Source organism: Scyliorhinus torazame, chromosome 7 (genome assembly GCF_047496885.1).
Source record: "Scyliorhinus torazame isolate Kashiwa2021f chromosome 7, sScyTor2.1, whole genome shotgun sequence".
Taxonomy (NCBI): domain Eukaryota; kingdom Metazoa; phylum Chordata; class Chondrichthyes; order Carcharhiniformes; family Scyliorhinidae; genus Scyliorhinus; species Scyliorhinus torazame.
Window position 1 is genome coordinate 160,053,589 of NC_092713.1, and position 18,876 is coordinate 160,072,464.

The 18,876-nt window shown below is 49.0% G+C and overlaps 1 protein-coding gene across 8 annotated transcripts in view; it reads left to right on the plus strand.

Moving 5' to 3' along the window:
- LOC140426646 (retinoic acid receptor RXR-gamma-A-like) overlaps window positions 1–18,876 on the plus strand; it is a 547,996-nt gene that overhangs the window by 157,086 nt on the left and 372,034 nt on the right. The window contains exon 1 of one of the 8 annotated variants that reach the window (XM_072511719.1): window positions 2,709–2,726. The exons of the other annotated variants lie outside the window; for them this stretch is intronic. The gene's annotated coding sequence lies outside the window, so the exon portion shown is untranslated. Of the gene's footprint in view, window positions 1–2,708; window positions 2,727–18,876 lie in introns of those variants that run through there. 8 annotated transcript variants of the gene reach the window in all.

The window sequence follows — 18,876 nt, forward strand, 5'->3', positions numbered from 1 at the left end:
CATGCTCAGAATATAAAAACAGATAATAAAAGTTTCTAAAAATATATAAAACAAAAAAGAGTGGCTAAGGTAAATATTGGTCCTTTAGAGGATGAGAAGGGAGATTTAATAATGGGAGATGAGGAAATGGCTGAGGAACTAAACCGGTTTTTTGGGTCGGTCTTCACAGTGGAAGACACAAATAACATGCCAGTGACTGATGGAAATGATGGAAATGAGGCTATGACAGGTGAGGACTTTGAGAGAGGATTGTTATCACGAAGGAGGTAGTGATGGGCAAGCTAATGGGGCTAAAGGTAGACAAGTCTCTTGGCCCTGATGGAATGCATCCCAGAGTGCTAAAAGAGATGGCTAGGGAAATTGCAAATGCACTAGTGATAATTTACCAAAATTCACTAGACACTGGGGTGGTCCCGGCGGATTGGAAATTAGCAAACGTGAGACCACTGTTTAAAAAAGGAGGTAGGCAGAAAGCGGGTAATTATAGGCCAGTGAGCTTAACTTCGGTAGTAGGGAAGATGCTGGAATCTATCATCAAGGAAGAAATAGCGAGGCATCTGGATGGAAATTGTCCCATTGGGCAGACGCAGCATGGGTTCATAAAGGGCAGGTCATGCCTTACTAATTTAGTGGAATTTTTTGAGGACATTACCAGTGCGGTAGATAACGGGGAGCCAATGGATGTGGTATATCTGGATTTCCGGAAAGCCTTTGACAAGGTGCCACACAAAAGGTTGCTGCATAAGATAAAGATGCATGGCATTAAGGGGAAAGTAGTAGCATGGATAGAGGATTGGTTAATTAATAGAAAGCAAAGAGTGGGGATTAATGGGTGTTTCTCTGGTTGGCAATCAGTAGCTAGTGGTGTCCCTCAGGGATCAGTGTTGGGCCCACAATTGTTCACAATTTACATAGATGATTTGGAGTTGGGGACCAAGGGCAATGCGTCCAAGTTTGCAGACGACACTAAGATGAGTGGTAAAGCAAAAAGTGCAGAGGATACTGGAAGTCTGCAGAGGGTTTGGATAGACTAAGTGAATGGGCTAGGGTATGGCAGATGGAATACAATGTTGACAAATGTGAGGTTATCCATTTTGGTAGGAATAACAGCAAAAGGGATTATTATTTAAATTATAAAATATTAAAACATGCCGCTGTGCAGAGAGACCTGGGTGTGCTAGTGCATGAGTCACAAAAAGTTGGTTTACAGGTGCAATAGGTGATTAAGAAGACAAATGGAATTTTGCCCTTCATTGCTAGAGGGATGGAGTTTAAGACTAGGGAGCTTATGCTGCAATTGTATAAGGTGTTAGTGAGGCCACTCCTGGAGTATTGTGTTCAGTTTTGGTCTCCTTACTTGAGAAAGGACGTACTGGCACTGGAGGGTGTGCAGAGGAGATTCACTAGGTTAATCCCGGAGCTGAAAGGGTTGGATTACGAGGAGAGGTTGAGTAGACTGGGACTACACTCGTTGGAATTTAGAAGGATGAGGGGGGATCTTATAGAATCATATAAAATTATGAAGGGAATAGATTGGATAGATGCGGGGAGGTTGTTTCCACTGGCGAGTGAAAGCAGAACTCGGGGGCATAGCCTCAAAATAAGGGGAAGTAGATTTAGGACTGAGTTTAGGAGGAACTTCTTCACCCAAAAGGTTGTGAATCTGTGGAATTCCTTGCCCAGTGAAGCTGTAGAGGCTCCTTCATTGAATGTTTTTAAGATAATGATAGGTAGTTTTTTGAAGAATAAAGGGATTAAAGGTTATGGTGTTTGGGCCGGAAAGTGGAGCTGAGTCCACAAAAGATCAGCCATGATCTCATTGAATGGCGGAGCAGGCTCGAGGGGCCAGATGGCCTACTCCTGCTCCTAGTTCTTATGTTCTTATTCAACAGCACTTAGTGCCGAAAATGAGCCCCCAGGAGCTTCCCACCATTACTTGCCCCCTCGCCGTCTGATTCACCTGGATCATGCCGCAGCTTCTTGCCCTAACAAGGAGGAGCTGCTTTTAAACACTCCCTCATCACTCACTCCCAGTCAACACAAGCATGGCAGTGCGCAGACCTGCTCCCCGCTTTGGCGATGCCGACCTGGCCAGCCTTCTCCATGCTGGGGATGAAAGGCGGGACATCCTGTTCCCCCGAGGGGGCCGGAGGACCAGCAGCAGGCTCAGCAATGCCGCTTGGGAGGCAGTGGCAGCATTGTCAGTGCGGGCAACATTGTCAGTGCGGGCAGCATGACCAGGAGGATTGGCATGCAATGTTAGAAGAAGACCAACAACCTCCATTGAACTGCAACAATACATTACCACCTCTCTGCTGGTATCAGTTCCGCCTGCTGTCCCTAAACCTCCCCATCCCAACAGATCAGACTGACACGTTACACCCTCCCCATATCTGATTTTCGCGCTTGTTCCTCAGAATCCCCTGGCACCACCAGCATGATCCCTTCATGTCCAGGTGCGGTGCCCACACATGCCATTTGTTATAGATAGAACCCCCCGATCCATCAAGTGTGTGGCTCACAATGCCCTCTCTTTCTCCCCGCAGGAAAAGATAGCCCATAATTCGCAGGAAAGGGCCAAGACGGAATCCCGTCCTGGCCCCCTTTGAGGAACGGGCCCTGGAGAGCGTGAGGTTGACTGGGAGAGAGCAGTCACCAACATCGAGGTCGGCCTGCGCCACAGACGTTAGGGTCCACTTCCATTTCATCCAGATGACTTGTCTCAAGTGAGTTGTTCAGGTCAGACAAAATGATTCGTCCCTCTCAATGACCACATTTCCAGTCTCTCGCAAGATCTCTATCTGATGAGGCCGGGCCTTCTGGAGCCTACCCCCCCCCCCCCCCCCCCCCCCGCCCGCCTATCGAAGCGTCACAGCTATCACCAGCGCAGAGACACACACCTGGGCAACATTAGTGGACAGGCTTCTGGGGCACATTCTGGTGAACACCACACAGACACTGATGCACATCAGGTGGAGATACGAAAATCCAAGGGAGACAACTGGGCCCCAGTCAGATGCCAAGCCTCTGGACAAGGTTCACCCAGAGCTGGTGCAGATGACAGGCAGGAGCTGTGACATTCAAGAGAGAATGTCAGCGACATTCCAGCGAGTGCATTCCCGATGGAAGGAGTCCCAAAGAATTTGGTCACAAGAGATGTTGCTGACAATGTGTGGCACTGAGGCCAGCAATGCTGGGGTGGCAACCTCAGTGGAAAACCTGGAGCATGACGTCTGTGTCTTGAGTGGTAGTGTCCAAGGCGTGGCTCAATCTGACGACCATGGCTGAGCGCCTCAACATCATGTCCGAGTCGCTGAGGGACATGTCCGAGACACAGCAGGACATTGCCGGGACACTCTAGAGCATGTCTCAGTCGCTGAGGAACATCGCAGAGGACGTCAACACCATGGTTCAGCCAATGAGAATGTGCAGGACTGGCAAAGCCAGATAATCCAGAGGCGTCTGGAGCTCACTGCAGCTGCCCCTCTGTCCCATGGAGACCCTCAGGGCCCTGCGGGCACCGTCAGGGAGGAGGAAGTGTCGGGGGCCAATCCCGTTATCCCGAATCCCCCACTCCTGACACTGGCACATCTCAAGAGCAGTGGGCAGAACAAGGTGGCATGGTGAAGCCTGTGACACCGTTAAGTTAGCCGGGCCCTCCGGCTTCAGGCCCTTCAGAGGACGTCTGCCAAGGGCTTCAAAGGTCACAGGGCGCAAAAAGCAGCAGGCTGCCTCTACTTCTGATGTGCATCCTGGGGACATACCTAGACATAGCAGTAGACCATGAAAGATCAAGAAGATTGGGAGCACTGAGTGGGCATTTAAGGCACGGGGGTGGGGGTCTCTATCTGTAGCTAAGGTGAATGGATATGTCAAATGTTCACGATTGAAACACATAACACCTGATACATGTGAAGCCTGTCTTGTTAATCTTCACAGCAGGCAAGCTTGCACCCCCCCCGGGTACAGTGGTCCAAGATCAAACGTCCCTGATGCAGACCCTGTTCAGAGGGTGGGTGTGAGCGCACTGTCATCAGAAAGACAGGAGTTAGACTTTGGCAGAAACTGAGGAGCACCAGAGCTTTCCTCATGGTGAGTTATCATCACTCTCCTGCCTTCTATAATGACCTGCTGATAGTGCCGACACAGGCCCATTACCCTGGGGTGATGTTACACAGAATCTTGGAGGTTGGAACAGGGTACCCGGGGGTGGGGGTGATGAGGGTGGAGGAGGGAATTGAGGGGAAGGGGGGAAATGGCAGGGAGGATTGGGCTGATGAACAGTGGACGAGGCTATGAGAATCTGTAAGGATGAGGGCCTGCCTGGTCCTCCGTCCCTTGCCGCCACCTGTTCTCCATCCTCTGGCCCCTCCTCCAGCTCCTCCCTGTGCTTGTCCTCCAGCCTCTCCTGGTCTGGCTCCTCATCGGATGACGCCGCATGTCCTCCTCCTATTCCAGCATGTCACCCCCGCTGCTGTGCCTGGTTATGGCGGGCACAGCAGACCACCACAAAGCAGGAGACCCTTTGGGAGTTGTGCTGCAGTGGACCACGAGAGCGGTCCAGACATTGGAACCACATTTTGAACAATCCAATACACCGCTCAATGACAGCCCGGGTGGCAACATGGGTCTCGTTATATTGGGTCTCCGCCTCGGGCTCAGGCTTCCGCACTGGCATCATCAGCCAGGAACTCAGTGAGTAGCCCTTATACCCCAAGAGCCAACTCGCCATCCAGTGGTGGTCTTCAAAGACACCGGGGATCTCCAGGTGCCCCAAGGTGAAGCTGTTGTGCACACTCCCTGGGTAACGTGCACACACATGCATGATACGAGGCAGTGGTTGCACTCAATCACAACATTCAGGGAGTGTTAATAGAGGGCACTCCCTGATGGCCTGATGCACACAGGGCGACATGCATGCCATCTATTCCCCCTGGAGTCCTGGTGATGGCAGAAAATCCTGCAGCCCGGGTATCTTGGTGGACCTGGTCCAGGTTGAAGGTGATACAGTCCGATTCCCAGGTCTACAGCGTATCCGTGACCTCCCGGATGCACCAGTGGCCGTAGATTGAGAAATGCCACACAGGTCCCTGCTAGATCCCTGGAATGAACAAGTGGCAAGAATGTTCAGGGCCGCAGTGACCTTCTCGGCCACCAGGATCAGTTGTACTCCTCCTCCACGGGGTCCCAGGTCCAGGAGGAGGTGGCAGAAATGGCGCACTGTCTCATTCCCAAGACAGAGTCTTCTGTGGCATCTCATTGGAAGACCAACGACTCCTGTACACTTTGGGCTGTCGCTGGCCTCCTGCCTGGGTTCCTCCTCAGCCTGATGGGCGGCCGGGTTTTCATTGTTTACAGAGGCCATGGGGTGCCACGTTGTCATTGCTGATACCTTCTCTGGCATCGTGCCACCTGGGCTGGCACCAGCACAGTGAAGGCATCCTGTGCAGGATCAGCAACACCAGCCATTCTGGTCTCTGTAAGGAATTGGAGAAGGACCGAGATCAACAATCAGTTAGGGCTTCCATCCCGGGACCCTCCAATCGACAAGGCCCCCCCCCCCTCCCCCCCCCCAGCCCTTACAATATGTCCTGCCTTCTCTCAGAGTGCCATTCAGCGGGCCATTGTGCTGGAAAACCTTGCTCTGCACACTCACCCCCGGCCACATCAGGAGCCCCTAAACCCCAGACCTTTGCCAGGAACATCAGAGAGACCGTGCTCGGGTGCCCTCCCCTGATCCACACAATCACCCGTTGGTCATGAGAGGATCCACAGTGCTGAAGCCCTGCTCTTTAGTGTTTGATTGTTGGCAGCTGCCTCGATGGTGCTGACGCTCCTGGAGGTCAGGCACACTTCAGGCTTCAAAGTTTCCTTGAAATTCTCTGCACTGCTCATCCTCTGAGACACGGCCCGTGTACCCTGGAGGAGGCACTTGAGAGTTGAGAATATTTTGTTTATTAAATGGTCAACAGTAACAAAGATTTGAAAATCAACGATGTAACAATCTGCATATCACACTAACCAGTAATCACCAATGAAACGTCACCGTTCCATATTGGTGCCAATACAAAGCAAGACCAGCTCATTGTCACAAAAAAAACCACACGGCACCACCCCTCACAGGTTCCTCAACAGAAACGGATGAGAAGCCTGAGAATGTGTTATCATGTGCAGAACTTTGATGGACAGATCATTTCTATGACAATGTGTTACTCGTTCCACATATCAGTGCCATTCTCCATCCAGGAGCCGCACTGCACAGCCCCTCCCCCATAGCCTATCTCACCGGAACCAAATCCTGACATTCACATATTTTACTGGCACTCAAGGTGCAGTTGAACATCTTGACTTGCATCGTGTTTAACCCGCGGTGACGTGCCAGTTACGTGCAGCACTCACCACACCACCATCAAAAGCATCAGCAATCTGCAAAAACATTTCTTCAACGGCGTCATCAGGTGGCCCATTTGAAACGAGCATCTTCTTGCTTCAAATTGAATTGCCTCCTGAACTCGTACGTACCCCCTGAGCCCAGTGTTCCAGGACCCAGGTATTTTAGAAAAAATTGTCCTTCTTTCCAGCTACAGAAAATGAAGGAAATAGCAACAGCAGCCTCCAGGCAACTGCAGCCACCAGCAGGAGCAAGCAGCAGACACAGCCAGCAGCTGCGAAGTGCTATCGCAACTAACAAGGCTAATTCTATATTATCAGTAGAGTTCAGCTGTGAACTTAGAGGCTGTTAATAGTCAAAGGGAGTGAAATTGAATTTCAGCATTGAAGCCACAGCAGGGCTCTGTCCTGGAAGTGTTTAGTAGGACAGACAGGCTGCACCTTGCCCCTGTTATGGGCCTCCATAATATTTAAAGATGGCTTGAAGGAGGCCTCATAGACGCAAAGCACTTCACCCCCAACCCTCCAAGCACTGGGCCAGCAGCTCGGGTGCCCTTGAGCTGCATGCTGGAAAATGGAAATGGTTACCTCACTTCCCCCCAGAAGCCTCAGGTTTTTAAAAGGGAGAACGAAACGACGGCCGTGTGAATTGCAAACTGGTTTGTTCCCGGTGCAAATCTCGATTGTGGCCTTTCCCGTGATTTATCCGGCGTGTCCAGATCTGCGCCAGGTGCAATGCTCCTGCACTTCCAAAATTCTTGTCTCTCGCACATCTCTAATTTTAGTTGCTCCACCATTGCAGTGCCTTTAGTTGCCGAGGCTCTGGAAATCCCACCCAAATTTCTGCACCTCTCTGCCTCGCTCCTCATCCACCTTTTAAGGCACTTAAAACCTATCTCCCTTTGTATCTCAGTGTCAAGGTTTCTCTAATAACGCACCTGTGCTAGTTAAATGCAATGGCAGCTGTTGGGTATTGAGGAATCTGACAGTCTCTCCTCATAATTTGTTTAATCCATTTACAGGATGTGGCCTTTTTTGGCGAGGCCAGCATTTATTGCCCATCCCTAATTGCCCTTGAGAAGGTGGTGGTGAGCAGCCTTTTTGAACCACTGCAGTCCATGTGGCACATGTACACCCACAGTGCTGTTAGGGAGGGAGTTCCAGAATTTTGACCCAGCTACAGTGAAGGAACGGTGATATATTTCCAAGCCAGGATTGGGAGTGACTTGGAGGGGAACCCACAGGTGGTGGTGTTCTCAGTATCTGCTGCGCTTGTCCTTCTAGATGATAGTGGTTGTAGGTTTGAAAGGTGCTGCTGAAGGAGCCTTGGTGAGTTCCTGCAGGCATCTTGTAGATGGTACACACGGCCACTGCCGTGTGTTGGTGGTGGAGAGAGTGAATGTTTGTGGATGGGGTACTAATCAAATGGGCTGCATTGTCTTGGATGGTGTTGAGCTTCTTCAATGTTGTTGGAGCTGCACTCATCCAGGCAAGTGGGGAGCATTCTTACTTTCCTATATGTTCGACTTATGTTCGGAAGTTCTTACTGATCAAAAGGCCCGGCAGTCAGTGGCATGTGGACCGCGAAGTGCCTTGGTTTAAGTCAAGTTGCTGTCGCTCATCAACAAGATTGAAATAGAAGGGCATGAATATGCATGAGGTTCTCCATCAAAATTGTTCTGCATAATCACTGTCTCTCTTCAGGCTCTGTTTCGCCACCCCACCCCTCTTCTGTGGATCAGACCACACGTGGGTGAGACAGAGGCAGCTCTGTTGCACATTCAGAGAGGCAGCACTGTGATTACAGTGGGAGTACAGCTTTCTGTATAACATCATCGGTGACCTTTCCAAGGTTGGAAATGCTGCCTTCAACATATTATCCTTGTTACATCACAAATCCGGTATGCGCAAAGTGCCAGTCTTCGTACTCTGTGGGACAGAGAGTTTTCAAATTCACCACCCAGGTGATTATCTGGTAGAGTGATCAGTCAGCCAATTAAATTGGATGAAAATCACCAGAATGAAAGTTTGATCAGGTGTGTAATACGATTACCAACTCTCCAGGCTTGGCCAGGAGTTTCCAGGATCAAACTCCATCACTGCTCTGTGCGACCCTGGAGAAAAATCGGGGTGTTAAAAACAGGACTGATTTTAAAACATTCCCTTTCAACATTTATCTTTGCCAGATATTGAAAATGGTGGGCTGGGGGTGTGGGTGGGAAGGCTGTTTGGCTGATCGTCAAGTTTCATCCAATTGAGGGCAGCACGGTGGCGCAGTGGTTACCATTGCAGCCTCACGGCGCCAAGGTCCCAGGTTCGATCCCGGCTCTGGGTCACTGTCCGTGTGGAGTTTGCACACTCTCCCCGTGTTTGCGTGGGTTTCGCCCCCACAACCCAAAGATGTGCAGTTTAGGTGGATTGGCCATGCTAAATTGCTCCTTAATTGGAAAAAATGAATTGGGTACTTTAAATTTATTTGAAAAAAAAACTTTCATCGAATTGGCTAATGAGTCTTTTTTGCTTTCCAATTGGTGTAGGTAGGCAGTGCGTCACAAGGTTGGATGTGTTGGCCGACTGTAGGCTGGAGCGGGGGGGCAAGTCACGGTGTGAATCCTCCGGAATATATTTAATTACAGGCAACAATCTATTCTGTAAAAGGCTGAATGATCCAATACGCCAGTCTAAACCCCTCAAAACTAAGTCGAAAATTACATGTCGCACCCGTGCCACTTATGCCCAGCTCCAAGCTGCCGCCATTGTCATGTGTACTGCTTCCTCAACAACACACCAATTCCAAACTCTGATAAAACCCCTCCCTAGTCACCGCCTTTCTGTCAATCTAAAAGAAATTCACTCCCATTCAACTGCATAGCACAGATTCTCACAATGTAAATTCTTAATTAAGTTTTATTCTTTCACGGGATGTGGGCATTGTGGCTAGGCCAGCATTTATTGCCCATCACTAATCCCTCTTGAGAAGGTGGTGGTGAGCTGCCTTCTTGATCCTGCTGGAGCCCCTGTGGTGCAGGTGCACCCACAGTGCTGAAAGGGAGGGAGTTCCAGGATTTTGACCCAGTGACAGTGAAGGAACAACCAATATATTTGCAAGTCAGGATGGTAAGTGACTTGGAGCATAACTTGCATGTGATGGTGTTCCCATGTGTCTGCTGCCCTCGTCCTTCGAGATGGTAATTGTCACGGGTTTGGAAGGTAGTGCCCATTCACCACACAATTGAATATACCAATAGTTACATCTCCATTCCATTCATTCCTAGCAAACTTAACCATACTTGGTAAGTTCTTTACAATGTACGAACGTTAAAAGAATGAAAGGAGGAAACATTATTCAGTTGCGTAATCTAAATTATCCCACACCCCACATTTACTCTCCCCTATCATAGACTCCACACACCCATTTAATTCCCTTCCACGCCCCATGTACACTCTACCCTATCATAGACTCTACCCACCCATTTAATCCCCTTCCACACCCCAAGTACACTCTACCCTATCGTAGACTCCACCAAATATTTAATCCCCGTCCACACCCATGTACACTCTACCCTCTCATAGACTCTACCCACCCATTTAATCCCATTCCATACCCCACATTCACTCTCCCCATCATAGACTCTACCCACCCATTTAATCCGCTTCCACACCCCATGTACACTCTACCCTATCGTAGACTCTACCCACCCATTTAATCCGCTTCCACACCCCATGTACACTCTACCCTATCGTAGACTCTACCCACCCATTTAATCCGCTTCCACACCCCATGTACACTCTACCCTATCATAGACTCTACCCACCCATTTAATCCGCTTCCACACCCCATGTACACTCTACCCTATCATAGGTAATCAAGAATATTGATGCCTCCTCATCAAAGAAATACCCATTGTACAGAATTCTAATAGACTAAACCAATAATTAATTTGAACAGCTCTGGGACATGTTCCTGACCTTAAGTGTGGGAGTCTGAAGTAACATCTCGGAATGAAGATAATACCTCAAGGTTCTTCGACAATTGTTCATTTCAAATGGTGTGTGAATTGATTCAGCTTTTGTGACTCGTCAAAGATAGTTCCCATGGTGATGACATCTGCCCTTACTGTTTAGACGAATGGAACGCTGCTGAAGAAATCTTTGACAAACCTGTTCTCTGCTTGGGAAAGCAGTAAAGTTAGGGTTGACATGTTCTCTTTTCATGAGGAAGGAAGTCACACACCAGTGACAAGATGGTGTGTGTTGAGTGCAATTTATCTCAATATGTTATTGGGGTTGGAAAGAAATTGCATTAATGGAGCACCGTCCACAATGTCGGGAGGCATTTATGAAGTGTAGTCGCTGTCATTATATGTCATTATATGCAAACACAGCAGCCAATCTGTGCACAGAAAGATCCCACAAACAGCAATAACAATGATGATCTTTGTGATGTGGGTTGGTGCCATGGGATCATTTACGCCCACCTGGGAGTGAAGAACATCTCATCCGAAAGACTGCGCCAAGGCAGTGCAACACTCCCTCAACACCGCATTGAAGTATGTGCTGAAGTTTCAGGAGTGGGACTTGGGGCCGGAGCTCTCTGACTCAGAGCTCAGCTGGCTACACACTGAGCCTGGTTGATATCACTCACTTGAGACCCAGGGATACTGTGGGCTGATCTTGTTGCGGACATATTCACTGTAATGCTCACTTTCTGAAGTTCAGAGGAAATTGTGATAGTCACTCACTGTAATTTAAGTGTAAATCAGTCAGCAGCTTCTGGCGACCACACATGTGCAGTGAAATATGGAAATCAGGAATTGGAATGCGAGTGCCCTGTTCCTTCAGAAGCTGAGCAGTCCATTACTTTGCCGAAAAAGTGGCTACACAATTACAAGGAATTGTTGTGAAGCTGTTTTACTTGTATATAATATGTTTACATCGGAGGTGCAAACATATAAATGTTATTAATTAGAATTTATCAGTATTAGTATCTCTTCTTCTATTTTCTAAATCCCCTTCACTGTCACTGGGTCAAAATCTTGGAACTCCCTACCGAACAGCACTGTGGGTGTACCTACGCCACATGAACTGCAGCAGTTCAAGAAGGCAGTTTGCCACCAACTTCTCGAGGGCAATTAGAAACTGCCGATTGATGCTGTCCTGGGCAGCGACGCTGACATCTCATGAATTAATATTTTTTAAACTAGAAATGGGATTGGAGTATAATAAGGAAGTCTTGCTACAATTGTACAGGGCTTTGCTGAGTACTGGGTGCTGCTTTTGTCTCTTTGTCTAAGTAAGGATATACACTTGCATTGGAGACGGTACAGCAAAGATTCACTAAACTGCTCCTGCGATGACGGGATTGTCCTATGATGTGAACCCAATTAAACTGAGTAAAGAAGAATGAGAGGTGATCTCATTGAAACATACAAAATATTGAAGGGAGTTTGTTAGGGTGGACACAGAGAGATTGTTTCCGCTGGTTGGGGAATCTAAAAGACGGGGGCCCAGTTTCGGGATAAGGGGGTAGATCATTTAGGACCGAGAGAAGGGGAAGTTTCTTCGCTCAGAGGGTTGTGATTCCCCCACCCCAGAAGGTTGTGGGCGACAGATTTCCTTCCCTAAGCCATTAGTGACCTTGATGGGTTTTTAGGACAACCAGGGTTCCAGTACAATACATGGAAGGAGATCTTATTACCATTCCCTGGCCATAGGCCACAGTACCTTGGTGTTGGGTGGAGGTGTTGAGTTTGGGTAGGGTGGTCTTTCCAAGAGCCGGTGCAGACTCAGGGGGCCAAATGGCCTCCTTCTGCACTGTAAATTCAATGATAATCTATGATTAATCTAGGACAAAGGTTCGGCACAACATTGTGGGCCGAAGGGCCTGTTCTGTGCTGTATGTTCTATGTACTATACAGACAACTTATATTATGGTGAATACATTCACCACAGGGCGATGTGCCCTGCCCCCGCTGCTCGCATTATACCACCAATGGTGGATAGCCCTCCCAGCCTGTGGCCAATTGAAACCCTGAGTGACTCATTCAGGGACAATTTAGGACCCCACACACACACACGCATACCCAGTAGCAAGAACAAGGGCAGCTCCCTCAGAAACACACCCTCCCCAGAGACAAACCCACTCCCCCCTAATATCGCCAGGGCGTGCCTGATGGCCCATGGCAATCCCCACCCCCACTACCTTGGTCTCAGGGTGCACCCAGGCGATGTCCATGCTGCTGCCCTGCTCCCAATGGCACTGCGGGGACTGATTAACTGACAGCCCTCTGATGAGCTCACAACTCTTGAGGGCGGGGGCAAGGGAGTTACATCCCAGTGTCTGATGCCCCAACACCAGCATAAAATTGCCTGCTTCACATAAAATCAGGCTGGAGCTTCTGCAACCAGCTGAGGTGGGATCCAATTGGATCTACCGGCTCCCATTAAATCCTTACCCTTGGGACAGACAAGCTGTAGTTTAGCTTGAAATATCAGCACGGGGGTTCTCTTGGACTAGATGGCGGCAGCCACATCTGTTATAAGTTAAGGTTGCCAACCTTCTGGGATTACACTGCCATCTCCAGGAATTGAGAAGATGGTGGCATTAGTGGTAACGTCACTGAACGAGTAATCCAGAGGCCCAGGCTAATGCTCTGGGGACAGCACGGTAGCATTGTGGATAGCACAATTGCTTCACAGCTCCAGGGTCCCAGGTTCGATTCCGGCTTGGGTCATTGTCTGTGCGGAGTCTGCACATCCTCCCCGTGTGTGCGTGGGTTTCCTCCGGGTGCTCCGGTTTCCTCCCACAGTCCAAAGATGTGCAGGTTAGGTGGATTGGCCATGATAAATTGCCCTTAGTGTCCAAAATTGCCCTTAGTGTTGGGTGGGGTTACTGGGTTATGGGGATAGGGTGGAGGTGTTGACCTTGGGTAGGATGCTCTTTCCAAGAGCCGGCGCAGACTCGATGGGCCGAATGGCCTCCTTCTGCGTTGTAAATTCTATGATAATCTATGATGACACAGGTTCAAATCCCACCACCGCAGCTGGTGGGCTTTAAATTCAGTAACATAGTCATGTTGACCACAAAACTATCATCAATTGTCATAAAAAATCATGTGGTTCACTCGTGTCCTTTATGGAAGGAAACCTGCCATCCTTACCTGGTCTGGCTGAAATGTGACTAGATCTAGAGCAAAATGGTTGACTCTTAACTGACCTCTGAAATATCTAGCGAGACACTCCGATCAAGGGCAATTAGGGATGGGCAATAAAAGCTGGCCTTGCGAGCGACGCCCACATCCCATTGAAAGAATATTTAAAAATAATAATAATCTTTTATTGTCACAAGTATGAAGTTACTGTGAAAAGCCCCTAGTCGCCACATTCCGGCGCCTGTTCGGGTAAGCTGGTACGGGAATTGAACCTGCGCTGCTGGCCTTGTTCTGTATCACAAACCAGCTATCTAGCCCACTGAGCTAAACCAGCCCTTAATAACCATTCACCAGGAACACAGTGGGAGCACAAATCTGGGAGAGAAATCGCAGTGGTATTAACAAATACCCTCTTTTTTGCATTTATGTTTATTAGTTATAAAAATATTGTATTTGGGTTTTTAAAAAGCTGCTTGATTCATGAATCATAAAGGATATTCATGGGGGAGAGGCAAGGGACTCTATGTGTGGAGCCAGAGGAAATGGGCGAGGTACTAAATGAATACTTCGCATCAGTATTCACCAAAGAGAAGGAATTGGTGGATGTTGAGTCTGGAGAAGGGTGTGTAGATAGATTGGGTCACATTGAGATCCAAAAAGACGAGGTGTGGGCGTCTTAAAAAATATTAAGGTAGATAAGTCCCCAGGGCCTGATGGGATCTACCCCAGAATACTGAAGGAGGCTAGAGAGGAAATTGCTGAGGCCTTGACAGAAATCTTTGGATCCTCACTGTCTTCAGGTTATGTCCCGGAGGACTGGAGAATAGCCAATGTTGTTCCTCTGTTTAAGAAGGGTAGCAAGGATAATCCAGGGAACTACAGGCCTTACGTCAGTGGTAGGGAAATTACTGGAGAGAATTCTTCGAAACAGGATCTACTCCCATTTGGGAGCAAATGGACGTATTAGTGAGAGGCAGCATGGTTTTGTGAAGGGGAGGTCGTGTCTCGCTAACTTGATAGAGTTTTTCGAAGAGGTCACAAAGATGCTTGATGCAGGTAGGGCAGTGGATGTTGCCTATATGGACTTCAGTAAGGCCTTTGACAAGGTCCCTCATGGTAGACTGGTACAAAAGGTGAAGTCACTAGCGATCAGGGGTGAGCTGGCAAGGTGGATACAGAACTGGCTAGTTCATAGAAGGCAGAGAGTAGCAATGGAAGGGTGATTTTCTAATTGGAGGGCTGTGACTAGTGGTGTTCCGCAGGGATCAGTGCTGGGACCTTTGCTGTTTGTAGTATATATAAATGATTTGGAGGAAAATGTAACTGGTCTGATTAGTAAGTTTGCAGATGACACAAAGGTTGGTGGAATTGCGGATAGCGATGAGGACTATCAGAGGATACAGCAGGATTTAGATCGTTTGGAGACTTGGGCGGAGAGATGGTAGATGGAGTTTAATCCGGACAAATGTGAGGTAATGCATTTTGGAAGGTCTAATGCAGGTAGGGAATATACAGTGAATAGTAGAACCCTCAAGAGAATTGAAAGTCAGAGAGATCTAGGTGTACAGGTCCACAGGTCCCTGAAAGGGGCAACACAGGTGGAGAAGGCATACTTCATGCTTGCCTTCATTGGCCGGGGCATTGAGTATAAGAATTGGCAAGTCATGTTGCAGCTGTATAGAACCTTAGTTAGGCCACATTTGGAGTATAGTGTTCAATTCTGGCCACCACACTACCAGAAGGATGTGGAGGCTTTAGAGAGGGTGCAGAAGAGATTTACCAGGATGTTGCCTAGTACGGAGGGCATTAGCTATGAGGAGCGGTTGAATAAACTTGGTTTGTTCTCACTGGAACGACGGAGGTTGAGTGGCGACCTGATAGAGGTCTACAAAATTATGAGGGGCATAGACAGAGTGGATTGTCAGAGGCTTTTCCCCAGGTTGGAGGGGTCAATTACTAGGGGGCATAGGTTTAAGGTGCGAGGGGCAAGATTTAGAGATGTACGAGGCAGGTTTTTTTTTACACAGAGGGTAATGGGTGTCTGGAACCCGCTGCCGAAGGAGGTGGTGGAAGCAGGGAGGATAGTGACATTTAAGGCGCATCTTGACAAATACATGAATAAGATGGGAACAGAGGGATACAGACCCAGGAAGTGTAGAAGATTTTAGTTTAGTCGGGCAGCATGGTCGGCACGGGTTTGGAGGGCCGAAGGGCCTGTTCCTGTGCTGTACATTTCTTTGTTCTTTGTTCATCCAATTGAGTCATGGAGACTGTTTGCTTCCTAATTGGCCGAGGAAGATGGCCAGATGTATAGATGGATGGCGGAGGAGTGCTGCATTGTCTTCCTTTAAGGTGTTAATCCGTTACCCTGCCTGCCCCATCAAGCGAATGAGAAAGATCCCACAGGACTATTCGAAGGACAGCAGAGGAGTACTCCCTGTCGACCAGACCACAATTGTTGCCTCAACCAACATCACCAAAAATGAATCATCTGTTCACTTATCCCATTGCTGTGGAATCTTTCACCCGGCATTTGTCAGTTTGCAGAATTAGTTTCCTTTGTAAGCAACCATTTTGATCCAAATCTGTCACTGATTGCCGTTTTCATTTTCACATGGCTGTCCAAAACCAGGGAGAGTCTGTGACCGAATTCCTGGCCCGTTTAAGGAAACTCGCCGAGTTCTTCGAGTTTGGTCCGAGGCCCTCAGAGATGGATTGGTCTGCGGCATCTGCAATGCTGAAACCCCAGAACATTCACTAGACAAAACGCATCTCGATCTGAAGAAAGCAACTGAAATGGCCTTTTCCAGGGAGGGCGCAGAGCATGGAGTCCAGGAGCTTCGAGGTATGGCCATCCTCAACCTAGGGCACCCAGCAAGACGTGGACACCCCTTTCAGGATTCCCGCCATTGAGGGTGCACCCCTCGAGACCAGGAGCAGCGTTAGCGAGAGACACCATCACACCAGAGACTCCCGACCTGCAGGGTGGACGCACTGGTACCCAAAGAAACCAAGAAACGGCGCCAGTGGGGGTGCCCACCCACTCCTACACTCCCAGGAGGTGGACCCATTTCGTGGAAGACCAGGCAGAGGGGGCCCACCACCTTTATTGTACCTCGGCACCACGGGTGGCGCCCATCCAGGTGATGGTTCGGATCAGTGGTTTCCCTGTCCAAATGGAGCTCATTATTGGGATCACAGACTCTGTAGTCAACCACCACCTTACAACCAAATCTACTTGGGCATCCAGAGGTTGACATTGCGGGAAACCAACGCACGGCTGGCAGCATATACGGGAGGGGGGGAGCCTTTGAAGATTGCGGGCACCTTGAAAGTCCCTGTGGAATACGGGGTGCAGTCAGCAACCTATCATTGGTAGTAGTGTAAGGCTCGAACCCCAGTTTGCTGGGACGGGTTTGGCTGAAGCATCTCCGGCTGGACTGGCAACAAGTTTGCTGCATGTACCCCGATGAGCCAGATTGGGGCGTTTTCCGGGTGTTTTTCAAGATGGACTAGGTACCATCCATGGAGCCTCCGCCAAGAATTCAGTGGGCCCCAAGGCCCAGCCATGATTTCTTCAGGCCTGTCCCGTCTCCTAAGCACTGAAGCCTAAGGTAGATGCAGAATTGGACTGCCTGGAGCAATTGGGGATCATCCGCCTGGTGCAGTTCGCAGATTGGGCTGCACCGGCTGTGCCAGTCATGAAGCCTGATGGCTCCGTCCGTCTCTGCGGGGATTATAAGATGACGATCAATTAGGCATCCCATTTGAACCGTTGCCCGCTGCCCAAGATTGAGGACCTATACGCATGGCTCAGTGAAGGGCGTACCTTCACCAAGCTCGACATGACCCACGCTTATCTCCAATTAGTTTTGGTCCCGGCTTCATGAAAATACATGACCTTCAATACACACAGGGTTTTTACGAGTACACCAGGTTGCCTTTCGGCGTTCCTGTGCATGTGCCATTTTTCAGTGAGTAATGGAGAATATTCTCTGATTGGATTGGATTTGTTTACTGTCACGAGTACCGAGGTACAGTGAAAAGCATTTTTCTGCGAGCAGCTCAACAGATCATTAAGTACATGAGAAGAAAAGGGAATAAAAGAAAATACATAATAGGGCAACACAACATATACAGTGTAACTACAGAAGCACTGGCATCGGATGAAGCATACAGGGTGTAGTATTAATGAAGTCAGTCCATAAGAGGGTCATTTAGGAGTCTGGTGACAGTGGCGAAGAAGCTGTTTTTGAGTCTGTTCATGCGTGTTCTCAGACTTCTGTATCTCCTGCCCGATGGAAGAAGTTGGAAGAGTGAGTAAGCCGGGTGGGAGGGATCTTTGATTATACTGCCCGCTTTCCCCAGGCAACGGGAGGTGTAGATGGAGTCAATGGATGGGAGGCAGGTTCGTGTGATGGACTGGGCGGTGTTCCCGACTCTCTGAAGTTTCTTGCGGTCCTGTGCCGAGCAGTTGCCATACCAGGCTGTGATGCAGCCCGATAGGATGCTTTCTATGGTGCATCTGTAAAAGTTGGTAAGAGTCAATGTGGACATGCCGAATTTCCTTAGTTTCCTGAGGAAGTATAGGCGCTGTTGTGCTTTCTTGGTGGTAGTGTCGACGTGGGTGGACCAGGACAGATTTTTGGAGATGTGCACCCCTAGGAATTTGAAACTGCTAACCATCTCCACCTCGGCCCCGTTGATGCTGACAGGGGTGTGTACAGTACTTTGCTTCCTGAAGTCAATTACCAGCTCTTTAGTTTTGCTGGCATTGAGGGAGAGATTGTTGTCGCTACACCACTCCACTAGGTTCTCTATCTCCCTCCTGTATTCGGACTCATCGTTATTCGAGATCCGGCCCACTATGGTCGTATTGTCAGCAAACTTGTGGATGGAGTTGGAACCAAGTTTTGCCACGCAGTCGTGTGTGTACAGGGAGTAGAGTAGAGGGCTAAGTATGCAGCCTTGCGGGGCGCCGGTGTTGAGGATTATTGTGGAGGAGGTGTTGTTGTTCATTCTTACTGATTGTGGTCTGTTGGTCAGAAAATCGAGGATCCAGTTGCAGAGTGGGGAGCCAAGTCCTAGGTTTTGGAGCTTTGATATGAGCTTGGCTGGGATTATGGTGTTGAAGGTGGAGCTGTAGTCAATAAATAGGAGTCTAATGTAGGAGTCCTTGTTTTCGAGATGCTCTAGGGATGAGTGTAGGGGTAGGGAAATGGTGTCTGATGTGGACCGGTTGCAGCGGTATGCGAATTGCAGTGGATCAAGGCATTCTGGGAGTATGGAGGTGATGCGCTTCATGATCAACCTCTCGAAGCACTTCATTACGACT